The 12,187-nt window shown below is 41.6% G+C and overlaps 1 protein-coding gene across 10 annotated transcripts in view; it reads right to left on the reverse strand.

Moving 5' to 3' along the window:
• RASAL2 (RAS protein activator like 2) overlaps positions 1-12,187 on the reverse strand; it is a 468,530-nt gene that overhangs the window by 216,992 nt on the left and 239,351 nt on the right. The window contains exon 1 of one of the 10 annotated variants that reach the window (XM_077453172.1): positions 1,021-1,044. The exons of the other annotated variants lie outside the window; for them this stretch is intronic. The gene's annotated coding sequence lies outside the window, so the exon portion shown is untranslated. Of the gene's footprint in view, positions 1-1,020; positions 1,045-12,187 lie in introns of those variants that run through there. 10 annotated transcript variants of the gene reach the window in all.

A 12,187-nucleotide genomic window follows, 5' to 3' on the forward strand; every position in this document is an offset into this window, starting at 1 on the left:
TTGTACGCCCATTTTCCTGTCAGTGCCATTCTGCCGTCGTACATCGGCGCGCGCAGGTCGGCATGTGGTTAAAACTTTTTTTTGTAATTTTTTTATTTATTTGTAATAAAAAACAGAACAGGTTTTTAATCTTAGTTAAATCAAATAATAGTCTTCTATTTCGGTATGCAAATTGGAGTCATCGCATTAGTGGTCTCTGCTAAATTTGTCCTGGGCATCTAGGCATCAATGTCAGCTATTTATGAAAATGTAAAAAAGAAAACACTGCATCAAAATATCTTACAACTAAACACAAGAAAAAACTCAGATTATCATCATAAGGCTTCATGTACACTGCTGCTGGTACACGGACGTTTAAGAGCAGTTGGGCATTTTTTAAGCTGCCCCTGAACTATGTTATCTTATCAGTACATGTACACAGGGGCGCATAGCATTTTTTGGAAAGCAAAAAAAAATGCATTCAGGACGGATGTTCAAAGGCATTTGAAACACCAAACGCCTGTAACAGCTTGTAAACACGGTAACTCGCGTTTAGCCACGTTCGTCTACAGACGTTTTTAATTTTTGACTATTTGAAAAAAGCGCTTCTAAATGCAGGCTTCATGTACACGGGACGTCTTACAACCTCTTCTGAACATTTTGACCGCTATAGATCGTAACAAACCTTTTGAAAACGTCCGTTTTGTCACGTTTACATGCCGTTTTGTCACGTTTACATGCCGTAAACGTGACAAAACGGACGTTTTCAAAACGTTTGTTACGATCTATAGCGGTCAAAATGTTCAGAAGAGGTTGTAAGACGTCCCGTGTACATGAAGCCTAAATCAGACTCACTGCAGTGTCCTGACAACACAGGTGTAATAATGAACTTTGTAAAAAGTATTTAAAATGCTCAATTCTACCAATTACTTCACAAAATAATAAATACAACATAACTGTGCTTTATAATATTCTCTGAAGGCAAAGTACATAATGTGTAGAAAGTGTCCCCCTACACAGGTTTATAAATGTTCCCCTTACCATAAAGGTGGTTGGACTTTATTTTCCCAGCTTCCGTCCCACATGGACCCTCTACTTTACAAACTTTTCATGGTTTGCCACATATCTTTTTTTGGAAAAAACGCAGCTCGGTAGTTTACCGTCTGGTCCGACTTGCTTTGTAGCCATTCACAATGCTGCTTGGCGACGATTAGAAACACAAAAGTGTAATAGTTTTGTAATAGTACAAGTCATTCTCCATCTGTGTACATACAATGTAATGGAAAGCTCGCACTAAGCACTGGAATCCAATGATCTAACACAGCCAGTTCACACGCTGCAAGGTCAGCAAACACCTCCCTGTAAAATGTGTCATCGGGGACAATGATCCACATTCTCCTCTCCAGTCACACTGTAATGACAAAACAAGAGAGAGAGAGAAAATGCCCCATTCTGGCCCACAGTACAACCAAGGTTCAAACGGTCTGTATTTCTCTAATGACACATTTGATGATGTCAAATACAATATACAATAGGAGATCCATACAACAAGATGCCCATATGGCCAATATTAAAGATGTCCATATATTATAATATAAAAGATGTCCATATATTATAATATAAAAGATGTCCATATATTATAATATAAAAGATGTCCATATATTACAATATAAAAGATGTCCATATATTATAATATAAAAGATGTCCATATATTATAATATTAACAATGTTCATTTATTATTTTTAACACATGATTACTGGTGATACCTTTTTCATAATCAGTATGCTTCTAAATTTGTACTTTAATGTGATACTTTGTAACAAACTCCATAATAATATATTGTTATTATATGTATACATTTGGTTGGGTTTTTGGAGTTTTATTGATGGAAAAAGTGTGCAAAGTGCACATCTTAGACTCCTTTCACACTGAGGCGCTTTGAAGGCCTTGAAAGAGCCGCTGCTGTGTCTCCAGTGTGAATGCCCCGAGGGCTTTCAGACTGGAGCGGTGCACTGGCAGGACGGTAAAAAAAAAAGTCCTGCCAGCAGCATCTTTGGAGCGGTGTATAATCCGCTCCTTCACCAAATCAATGGGGCAGCATGGCTATACCGCAGACAAATATCGGCGCTTTACCGCCAACACCGCCCCCGCGTGAAAGGGTTCTTAATCTCACCAATCAGAAAAAAATTTATTAGGTGAGCACTGAGCTAAGCAAAAGAGTCCTGATTGGCACAGAGCACAGCTCTGCAGGGGATTACACTGGGATGATACTGAAACACAATTAGGTCCCTTTGACATGGGCGCCTCCGTGGCACTAATTCCATCTGCTCAGCGGGGGATCGGTCCGCTGATCAGGAAAATGACAAGTCCAGTCCTCTCTGCTATGCAGAGCAGACACAGTCCTACCCTCCTCTATGGGGCAGTCAGATGGACCACCTGTCCATTTCCATCCGAATGGCCAGACAGATCAATAATAGGACCACCTTCCGTCTGGATTTTGCAGGTAAGATCAGATTGCATCTATATATTGTGGTAGTACGGAATCTCCAATCCTGGGACCGGGTTTTGGGAACAGCCAGCAGTCTGGCTGGATGATTGCACAGGTGGGTCTTGGGCTTAAAACAAAGCCAACACCATGGTTCTGGGCTCCACCCTCCCGAGGAGTCCAGGCGAGTAAGGGAGAAGAAGTGTGCATGTCTGCACAGGTCGGTCTGTCAGAGCAGACAGAGGGTCCAAGCTTGTGGGCTGAAAAAAGGAAACCCGTAAAAAGTGCTGAGGTACTGGGTGTACAGGAACCCTGTTACAGAGCCGAGAGGGCTGCAGCATTAGTCTGAGCAGCAGTGCTGCTAAAGAGAGCCAGGTGGCTTGGTATTTTTGGTTCTACGTAAATTATTTCTGTGGAAAGCTGAAACCCCTGTGTGGGCAACTATTTTGTTATCGGACTTTTCTTTCTTTAATAAAAGTGGGCCTACAAGCCCTTAAAACGGCATATCTGGCGTGGACTCAGCTCACTGGTAAGCTCTACCTTTAAGCTAAAATAACCCCCAAATATTACAATATATATATATATATCTTTTTTTTTGGATAGAGGAGAGGAGAGTAGAAGAACATAATGTCAGTTTTTACAGCTGTCTGTGCCCCAATTAAGGAGATTCACCCTCTCTATCTGTCCTGTTTAGTATTATCATTGAAAGTAAAAGAAAATACCAAATTTTGGGTTGTCCCCAGAAAAGTAATATAGAGGGGAAATCTTCCGATAGGGAAACTAGTTCTGGTGACCTGGGGGTCCCCAAGGAATTCCCTTAATATGCAGGGATTTTCTCTCACTTCCTGTGGGACACAAGAATAAACGTTACAGGGGTTATAACCCTCCCTTACTCTGTCCAAAATTAAAAAAAAGTATTGCCTATAGTTCTACTTTAAAGAGAAACTTTGCATGTCTTTTTGAGCATAAAAGTTACAAGTACTGTAGCTGCAGACCTTTAAGATAGGCATACTAAAGCCTTTAGCTGCAACTGATGGGCACAGGCACACCATCCAGCCCCACTGCCAGCAGCCTGTCATAGTCCATTAGTCTCTACCAGCTGCTGTAGCCCTATGGGGATGGGTGGTGCAGCTAGTGTTATCTACGTTTAGGACAGTAAGTGCCCAGGATTTCTTCTGGGACGAAAGCCATGCAGACCAATTTGATGCAGTGTGCGGCGTTTGGTCTGAGCACTGACAGGCTGACCCCCCACCCCTTCAACCTCTGCAGCAATGCTGGCAGCACTCATACGTCTATTTCCCAAAGACAACCTCTGGATATGATGCTGAACATGTGCACTCAACTTCTTTGGTCGCCCATGGCGAGGCCTGTTAAACCATTGTATGGTCTTGGCCAACGTGCTGCAGCTCAGTTTCAGGGTCTTGGCAATCTTCTAATAGCCTAGGCCATCTTTATGTAGAGCAACAGTTTTTTTCAGATTCTCAGAGAGTTCTTTGACATGAGGTGCCATGTTGAACTTCCAGTGACCAGTATGAGAGTGAAAGTGATAACACCAAATTTAACACACCTGCTCCCCGTTCACATCTTGTAACACTAACGAGTCACATGACACAGCAGAGGGAAAATTACTACTTGGGCCCAATTTGGAAATTTTCACTTAGGGGTGTACTCACTTTTGTTGCCTGCGGTTTAGACATTAATGGCTGTGTGTTGAGCTATTTTGAGGGGACAGCAAATTTACACTGTTATACAAGCTGTACACTACATTACTTTGTAACAAAGTGTAATTTCTTCAGTGTTGTCACATGAAAAGATATAATAAAATATTCACAAAAACGTTAGGGGTGTACTCACTTTTGTGAGATACTGTAAATAGATAGCCGGCACCACCAAGCTAGCGAGTTTGCACCAGCGAGGACTGGAGGAGAGTTGTAGCACAGCTGTCCTATTTGTAGCTATATCAGGCAGGAACTATAGTGATAGGAAACGGTTTTTATAATTTGTCCAGTATTTAGTTGCCTGGCAGTATCTTTCAGGGTGAACAATTGACACACAAGCTGAAAACTGCCTTAGGGTCCTTTCACACGGGGCGGATCAGTTCTGATCCGCCCCGTGGATGTCCGTTTGCTCAGCGGGGATCACTCCGCCGATCCCCGCTGAGCAGGGAGATGACAGGTCTGTCTCCGCACACTGTGCAGGGACGGACCTGTCACAGCGCCGCTCTCCCCTATGGGAGATCGGATGACGACGGACCGCAGTGCCCGTCGTCATCCGATCCGATCCGCAGACGGATGGAAAAATAGCTTTTTCCTCCGTCACACTTTTTCGGATCGGAGCGGGTCGGATGTCAGCGGACATGTCACCGCTGACATCCGGCGCTCCATAGAGCTCTATGGAGCACCCGTTCAGGTCCGCCTGAAAAACTGACAGGCGGGCCTGAACGGGACGTTAGTGTGAAAGGGGCCTTACTAGTAGTTTGTTTAAAGCTGCCCATAAACATTAATGATTGGTCAAGCATTCCTACATCATCCAGGTATCTCATGAGATCATCTGGGCCAGTTCCTCCCCTAGTCACAAGGCTGCACTTGTTTACGGCAATGTCGTAAATGGGTCATTAGATTATTTCGGCTAATGTCTATATCACCTTAAAATGTTACTAAACAGTAACATCAGTCTGTATATGCAGTAAAGCATGCTTGTTATACTCACTGTGCCAAGGGTGTTAATCCTGCATTGTGTAAAGAGCCTGCTTGATCTTGTCTTCTCTGATCCTCCCCTTCTTTCACTGTCCCCAATCCATATGCCGATAGTACCGAGCCTTGGAGTCAATCTACACATGCTCAGTTTGGTGTGTATTGCTAGAGGTTATTTTTTTTTTTTTTTGGGAGGCTGCATGCAATCAGCACAGGGCCAATCAGCACTGTCCAGACAGAAAGTCGGGGGTTATGCAGCCTCATAGGACAGTCAGAGCAGAAAGAAAACTTCTCCCACAAACTTTAACCAATGCTTGGCTGAATACTGATAGAAATCACAAGACTGTTATATACGGCTGATGAGAAAAGGTATTTAGCATTTTATATTTACTAAGGGTCAGTTCACACCAGACGCAGTTCCGTTCAGTTCCGTGTGCTTTTTTTCTGCACTAAAAATGCATGCACAGTGTTTTCCATGCATTCCAATGGCTCTAGGTCACACCATGCAGTCAGTTTCGGGTCAGTTTCAGGTCAGATTCTGGTGCAGAAACTGACCGGAACTGACTGTATTGGTGCAGAAAAAAACGGAACTGCACAGAACTGCATCTGGTGTGAACTGGCCCTAAATAAGGACAAGTGTGTTGCAGTGTGTTTTTGGTGCATTTAGGTGCGTTCCGGTGCGTTTTTTGATGCTTTTTACATCGTTCCAGTACAGAAAAAATGCAGGATGTTCTACTTTTTTTCTGGAACGCACTGAAAATGACCACACTGGTGTGAACTATGCCATTGAAAACCATATAACCTACTTTCCATGCGCTTTTGATGCATAAAAAAAATGCACTGGACTGTATGTGGTGTGAACTCGCCCTTAAGCATGCCAACCTTCTCAAATTAAAATTTGTATGTCTGTGTATGGCGTACAGCTATATAAATCAGCACACATAAAAATGTCAAACTTACAGCAAACAAGACAATACGATGAAAAGTGTGCCCTCTGAAAATCCATGAGAAAGTTGCCCCTAGTATTGTTATCTGTGAAGCGAGTTGTTTGATAAATCAAAGTTTGCAGCAGCGATATTCCGTGTAACGCTCCGAGGTGTTTCTGGGAGTGTTACGGTTGTAAGAGTTGTCAGGGAAAAAAAAAATTCTATTGTTCACAGAATCTCTTCCACAGAGAGGCTGGGGGACAATGTGGGTGAGCTCTGAATTAAACGGCCATAATTTGTGACAATCCCATTGCCGTAAAGGCGCTGTGACCTATATGGAATGCGGTGGGCTGAAATGAACAACCAGTACTTGCATTGTTTTTGGTAGCTCTGGGTGGGTGGACAGTAACTGGTACTCAGTATATCTAGATATCTGTATACTGTTGTGCCTATTTGGTATTGTTGCAGACCCTTTCAAGTTCTATATATCTGATTCATCATAAAGATTGTATGTTATTCCAGACCTCTTTGCTTTTCATTAGCTCACTCTGCTTCAGATTCTTCATTTCATTCTTAAAGCTAAACAGAGGTTAAAGGAAAATTATGAAAAGTGACTGACTTTAAACAACCAGAACAAGGTGATGACAGATACGAAGAGCTGGCATCTAGGAGGTACCTGCACAAACATTTTAAATGTACCTGCTCCGATGGTACTGCATATAGTGGCCCTGAACCTCCTCTTCTGGGGTCCCCCACCTGTGCTCTAGGCTCCTCCTCCCCGTGTGCCACCATAGGAAGCCACTTCCTATTGTGGCACACCAGCAAGCACGTTCCCAAGCCAAGCTGTGTTCATCCATCCATAGACTCACACAGCGCGGCTCAGCCTTGCCCCTTTCTCACAGGATTTGATTGACAGACTCGGGAGCCGCTGCTCTCATTGGGTCCTGTGAGGAGAGGATCAGAGGGCAACAACTCTGCACTTAAGCACAGTGTTGGATTAAGATAGGACAAGTTAGGCAAGTATGGTGGGGGGGGCACACAGGTTGAGGGGGCGATACAACCACTGGGACATTTTTTTACTTTAATGCAGGGAATGCATTAATGTGAAATATCAGTCAAACCTAACAAAGCTCTTAAATCTGATCCCACCTCCACGCTAATCCTATTCTATCCAGGGCCAGGACAAGGGGTGGGCAGGAGGAGCGGCTGCTCTGAGTACAATGGTTAACTGCAGGGATGGGGGCGCCCTGACACTAACCCTAAGGGAAGGGGAGTGGAGATTGGCAACCTTGCCACAGCACTGATTCTATATACCCTGTAAAAGAAAAAATGCCAATACTTACCTATTCTGACATTTCTCTGGTCCGGTCACATTATCGGGTCCCAGCACCGGCTTCAGTGTAGAGGAGGGACAGCCGATGAAAGATGCCCCATAGTAAGCCTTTGGGTGATGTTATCACAGATGCTCTGCAGCTGTAGAGCAGATCTGTCCTCAAAACTGAAGCCGACGCTGGTGGGAACACATCTGGATTAGAGCGACTTCAGAATAGGTAAGTATAGGCATCTTTCCTTTTACAGGGTAGCTATACCAGGCTTAGAATGTGGGAGGGAGAAGATTTAAGCTGTTATGTTTTTGACTTAACTTTTAGGCTCCATGCACACTGAAGCTGATAAACTGCAGTTTATTGGAGTTTGGGCGTTTTTTGTAAAAGCCCATAAACTCCACTCTATGTTAGCCTATGTGTCCATGCACACATGGACGTTTTTCAGCTTTAATGAGCAGTGGAGTTTATGGGCTTTTTTCTGAACGCCAGAAATTCGCGTTCAAAGTGCCGTTTTTCAGCGGCAAAAAACGACAAACGCTCATTAACGCTCATTAACGCTCGTTCATTAGTGTTCGGCATTCTATTTTTCAATGCATTGTGGGATTTTTGGAGTGTCCTCTGTGTATTTTTATAAAAAACGCCCATTAACGCTAACGCTGTAAAACGCTCATTAACGCTCATTAACGCTAGTATAAAACGCTGTTAAAAGCAGGTTTTTCAACCAGCGTTTTCTGCCAGCAATCTGGCGTCCAGAAATAGCTTTTTTGAGCTTCAGTGTGCATGGAGCCTTACTGGTAGGTAAAAAATGTTCTGCCTTTACAACCACTAACAGACCAGTGGCTTTGCCTCAACAAAAAATATTTAGGATACGAAGACAGTCTACTATTTTGTTCCTGAACACTTTGTAGGTGAACAAAATAAAACATCCAATATATTCTGTATGGCTATTCCTTGACCACAAAGGTACTAAAAATCCTGGGTTATAACATCCCCAAAAAATAATTTTTCTCGCAATTTTACAGCACTCAGCTTTTATTTTACAAAAGGATTCTCTCTATTCGCCCTATATTAAAGAAAATGCACCCATTAGCATGCAATTTAATAGAGAGATTTCATTTTAAAACAAGATTTGCCTGTTGCTAAAGCCTGAGGCTGTATTCACACCTAAGCGTTTCAAAGTTGTGCGTTTTTGCTGTGATTTTGTACAGGTCACCAATGTAACAGGCAGAAAAAATGCCTGTAATCTGGCCCAAAGAAGCTCATGTTCTTTTTGGAACTTAGGGGGTTTTTCAGGCGTTTTGCTTCTGGTGACAAAACGCTCAGATGTGAACAGGTGCCATTGAAGTTAATGGGATTTTGCTTGTTGCGTTTGCATTTTTCAGGCGTTCTAGTGTTTTATGGGCCGAAAACGCTCAGGTGTGAATGCAGTTTAACTCCATGTTTAATGCCCCTTTAAATAGTTTGTTTGGGTCACAAATGAACCACTTACTGCACTATATACAGTATACAGCGTTGTGTTCCGACAGTGGATGGTAACTTCCTTTCCAACTTCCATGACCAATTAGAGTCAGGCTGAGTGCTGCTCAGCCATTCACAAGTAGCCTTGTATTCTATTAGTGAACAATAAAACTTCCTCTGATTGGCTGAGGCAGACAGGCAGGTCTAGAGGAAGCTTGTATTCATGCACAGAATACAAAGTTTCTCGAATGGCTGAACAGTGCTCAGCCCAACCACTATGTCTCTTGTTCCAGGAGTGAGAAAAGAAGTTCCTATTCCACTGCTGGAACAAAGTGCTGTATACTGTATGTAGCAGAACGCACGCTCAATCAGCATTGACTATTTATAATCCTTATGTTGCTAGCATTAGAAAATAGATAGAAAAGTATATCATATTTATTGGTTTTAAAAAAAATTTACATTCTTCAGTTACTCCCTGGTTTCCAGGTCTAAGCAAATTATGTCATACATCCCAGGAGTCTTCAAAAGGGGAGGACGGGTTTTCTCAGATAAGCACATCCTCTTGCATGTATACCTGAGCTAAGGGCAGATGGCTTCCTGGAAGTAAAGGCTACATGAATCCTCTCCAATTCCAGAGGATTCCTATTATGGAAAAACACGTCGGGCGGAGCTAGAATGCGACTTCATCCCATACGGGGCGTATTGGTTGGTCCTGTGGACGTGCTCTTGTACATCGCATGTTCCTATCCATTTAAATGCATGTGCAATATCATCTTTAATCTTACTACACTATGAGGCTTCTCCCTATTTGCGCTATATATTATATTATATATATATATATATAAAAACGTATATATGAATGCTGGTGAGCGCTGCTTGAAGGCATGCTGTCTTCCTGTGGGGTCATATTGACATTTCTCATTGACGAGGTCACAGAGCTATCCAGAGGTCTGATGGTCAGAGTGTTGGCCATCTGTGGAAAGATAAAGTGCATTTGATCTCCAACTTAAGATCATTCTGGTCTGGTTGGAGGCCCTATTGCTTGAGAAGAACTTTTTGCACTGAAGCACCTTTACAAAATATATTTTTTTTGAGCGTGGAACACATTATTTTACATATTTCATTATGCACTATATGTTCATATGAATTGGATGTTATATTCTTTTTTTGATTAACTATGGGTATGAATTGTGTACATTGATTTTAAAGACATTATGATTAGGTTTAATTAATTACCAATTCTGTGCACTGATATATGTGTACTTAATGAGTAGAGAGTTGTAAATATTTTTTCACTTAAAACATTTTTTTTTTTTTTATGTAATGTAGACATGAATCACCTGTCCTACTCAACATGCTCACAGCTAGAAATGCTAGGGGGCGTTTTACGTGATTTCTTAGCAAAATAAAGCATGGAGACATGGATGGAGGAGTTATAATAAGTAATTTCAATACTAAAAATGAATTAAATAGCGTTTTTGGTGTTTAGATGCAGTGCAGGTCTGCTTAAATACAGTGTGCCCAGAAAGTGCACCTGCTAGTGCAGTAAATCGTTCATTTGGGCCACCCTGGCCCAAACAAACTATTCAAAAAGGGACATTAAACACGGAATTAAGCTTTAAAACGTAAGATTTGCTCATCAGCTGCCACATTACACATATGAATAATCCCTTTTTTAAATGATATCCAAATGCTGTAAAATACTGACAAACGAATGTCTGGCAAACATTCACTGTGCAAATCGCATAGTGAATCCTTCATAGATGCGTTATAATTACTTTTGCAGTCCCACAATGAAGAGACTGATGCCCCACCACCTCCTGCATTTACGATCTAAAGTAAAATCATTGAAACAGACAGTTTTACTGCCTTGATCTAAACAGAACACATGTAATCATAATTATATACCAAGCCCCAATCATTCTTCACCAGAAATTAGGGATGCACCCATACCATTTTTCTTTTACAAGGAGTACAAGTACAGATACTTTTTTTTTTTTTAGTACTCGCCGATACCAATTACAGATACCTACAGAAACTGTTTTATTTTAACTTCAGCTGTCAGCAATGGTACAAAGCATTGAAAAGTTATTTACAAATGAAATAAATAGATTTTTTTTTTTTCATTTTGTGCTTTTTCAATGTGAAATGTGTAAATATATGTTAATATAGATGTGTAAATATATTCACTAACAAAGCAAACAAAAAACCCCCCAAAAAATATATGTGTTTATCGTTTATAAAATAGACGTGAACAAAAGAAAAAAAAGAAAAAAAACACAGGAAAATAATAACGAAATGGAGGAGAATAGGGATTTAATTAAGGCTGATTAGAGTAAATTAAGGGTTATTAACCTCCCTGGCGGTATGATTAGTTCTGGTTTTAGGGGCTGAAAGCGGTACAATTATTTTGCATGGAAATTTGGCGTTTTATATTGTAGTCCTATAATTCTTAGGAATAATTCTCTTAAATCTGTTCAAACCAGAGTCTAGCAGACATCCCGGGTATGATAAAGTTTATAATATAATAAATAATAATAAAAATTATTCAATAATGTAATCAAATCCAAAAACACTGAAATTTGCTCATTTGCAGAATTGTTGCTGTCATTAGATTTAGTGTTTGATGTCGAATTTCCCCACAAATCGATATCGCTCAATTCTGCAAGTGATTATAATTTATTATCGCTGTTTTCTAGCTGGTCTAAAATCACTTTCGACATAAAGGGACACTTTTTGGTTGCTATGGGCAATTCCAAATTCCAGGCAGAAAAAACAGTATTTATAATATAAAAGTGCATGCAGGGCACTGGACAGACCACTAGGGACAAAGGGGGTGTGCAATTTTTTTATACAGCACTGTAATCTGTAAGATTACAGTACTGTGTGTGTTTTGTGTGTTTTTACTTTTTTGAATTTGGCGCCGATCTCCGCTCCCGTGCGTGGTAACGTCGCAGGGAACGGAGATCAGCGGCACTAGGGCACTGTGTGAATCGAGCGGAGGACAGCTCGATCACACAGTGCGGAGGACATCGATGAATCCAGGGGACAAGGCAAGTAACCTCTCCCTGTATCCAGCTATGCGATCCCGAGTCTGGCTCGGGGTTACCGCTTATGATAGTAAAATCCCAACCCGAGCCAGACTCGGGATCACCGCCAGGGAGGTTAAGGGGTTAAACAGAGGAACATTTGTTCATCCCTTTGATCTGCAGATGAAGAAATAGAAATATACAAAAAGAAACAATGCTTCTTTTTTATTTTAGTGTTTAACCACTTCCTGCCCGGTCAATAGCAGGTTGACGCACGGGAAGTGGTTCAGT

The sequence above is a fragment of the Lithobates pipiens genome, unplaced genomic scaffold (genome assembly GCF_037356315.1).
Source record: "Lithobates pipiens isolate NorthernLeopardFrog02 unplaced genomic scaffold, aLitPip1_a1.2 Scaffold_23, whole genome shotgun sequence".
In the NCBI taxonomy this organism is placed as follows: Eukaryota; Metazoa; Chordata; class Amphibia; order Anura; family Ranidae; genus Lithobates; species Lithobates pipiens.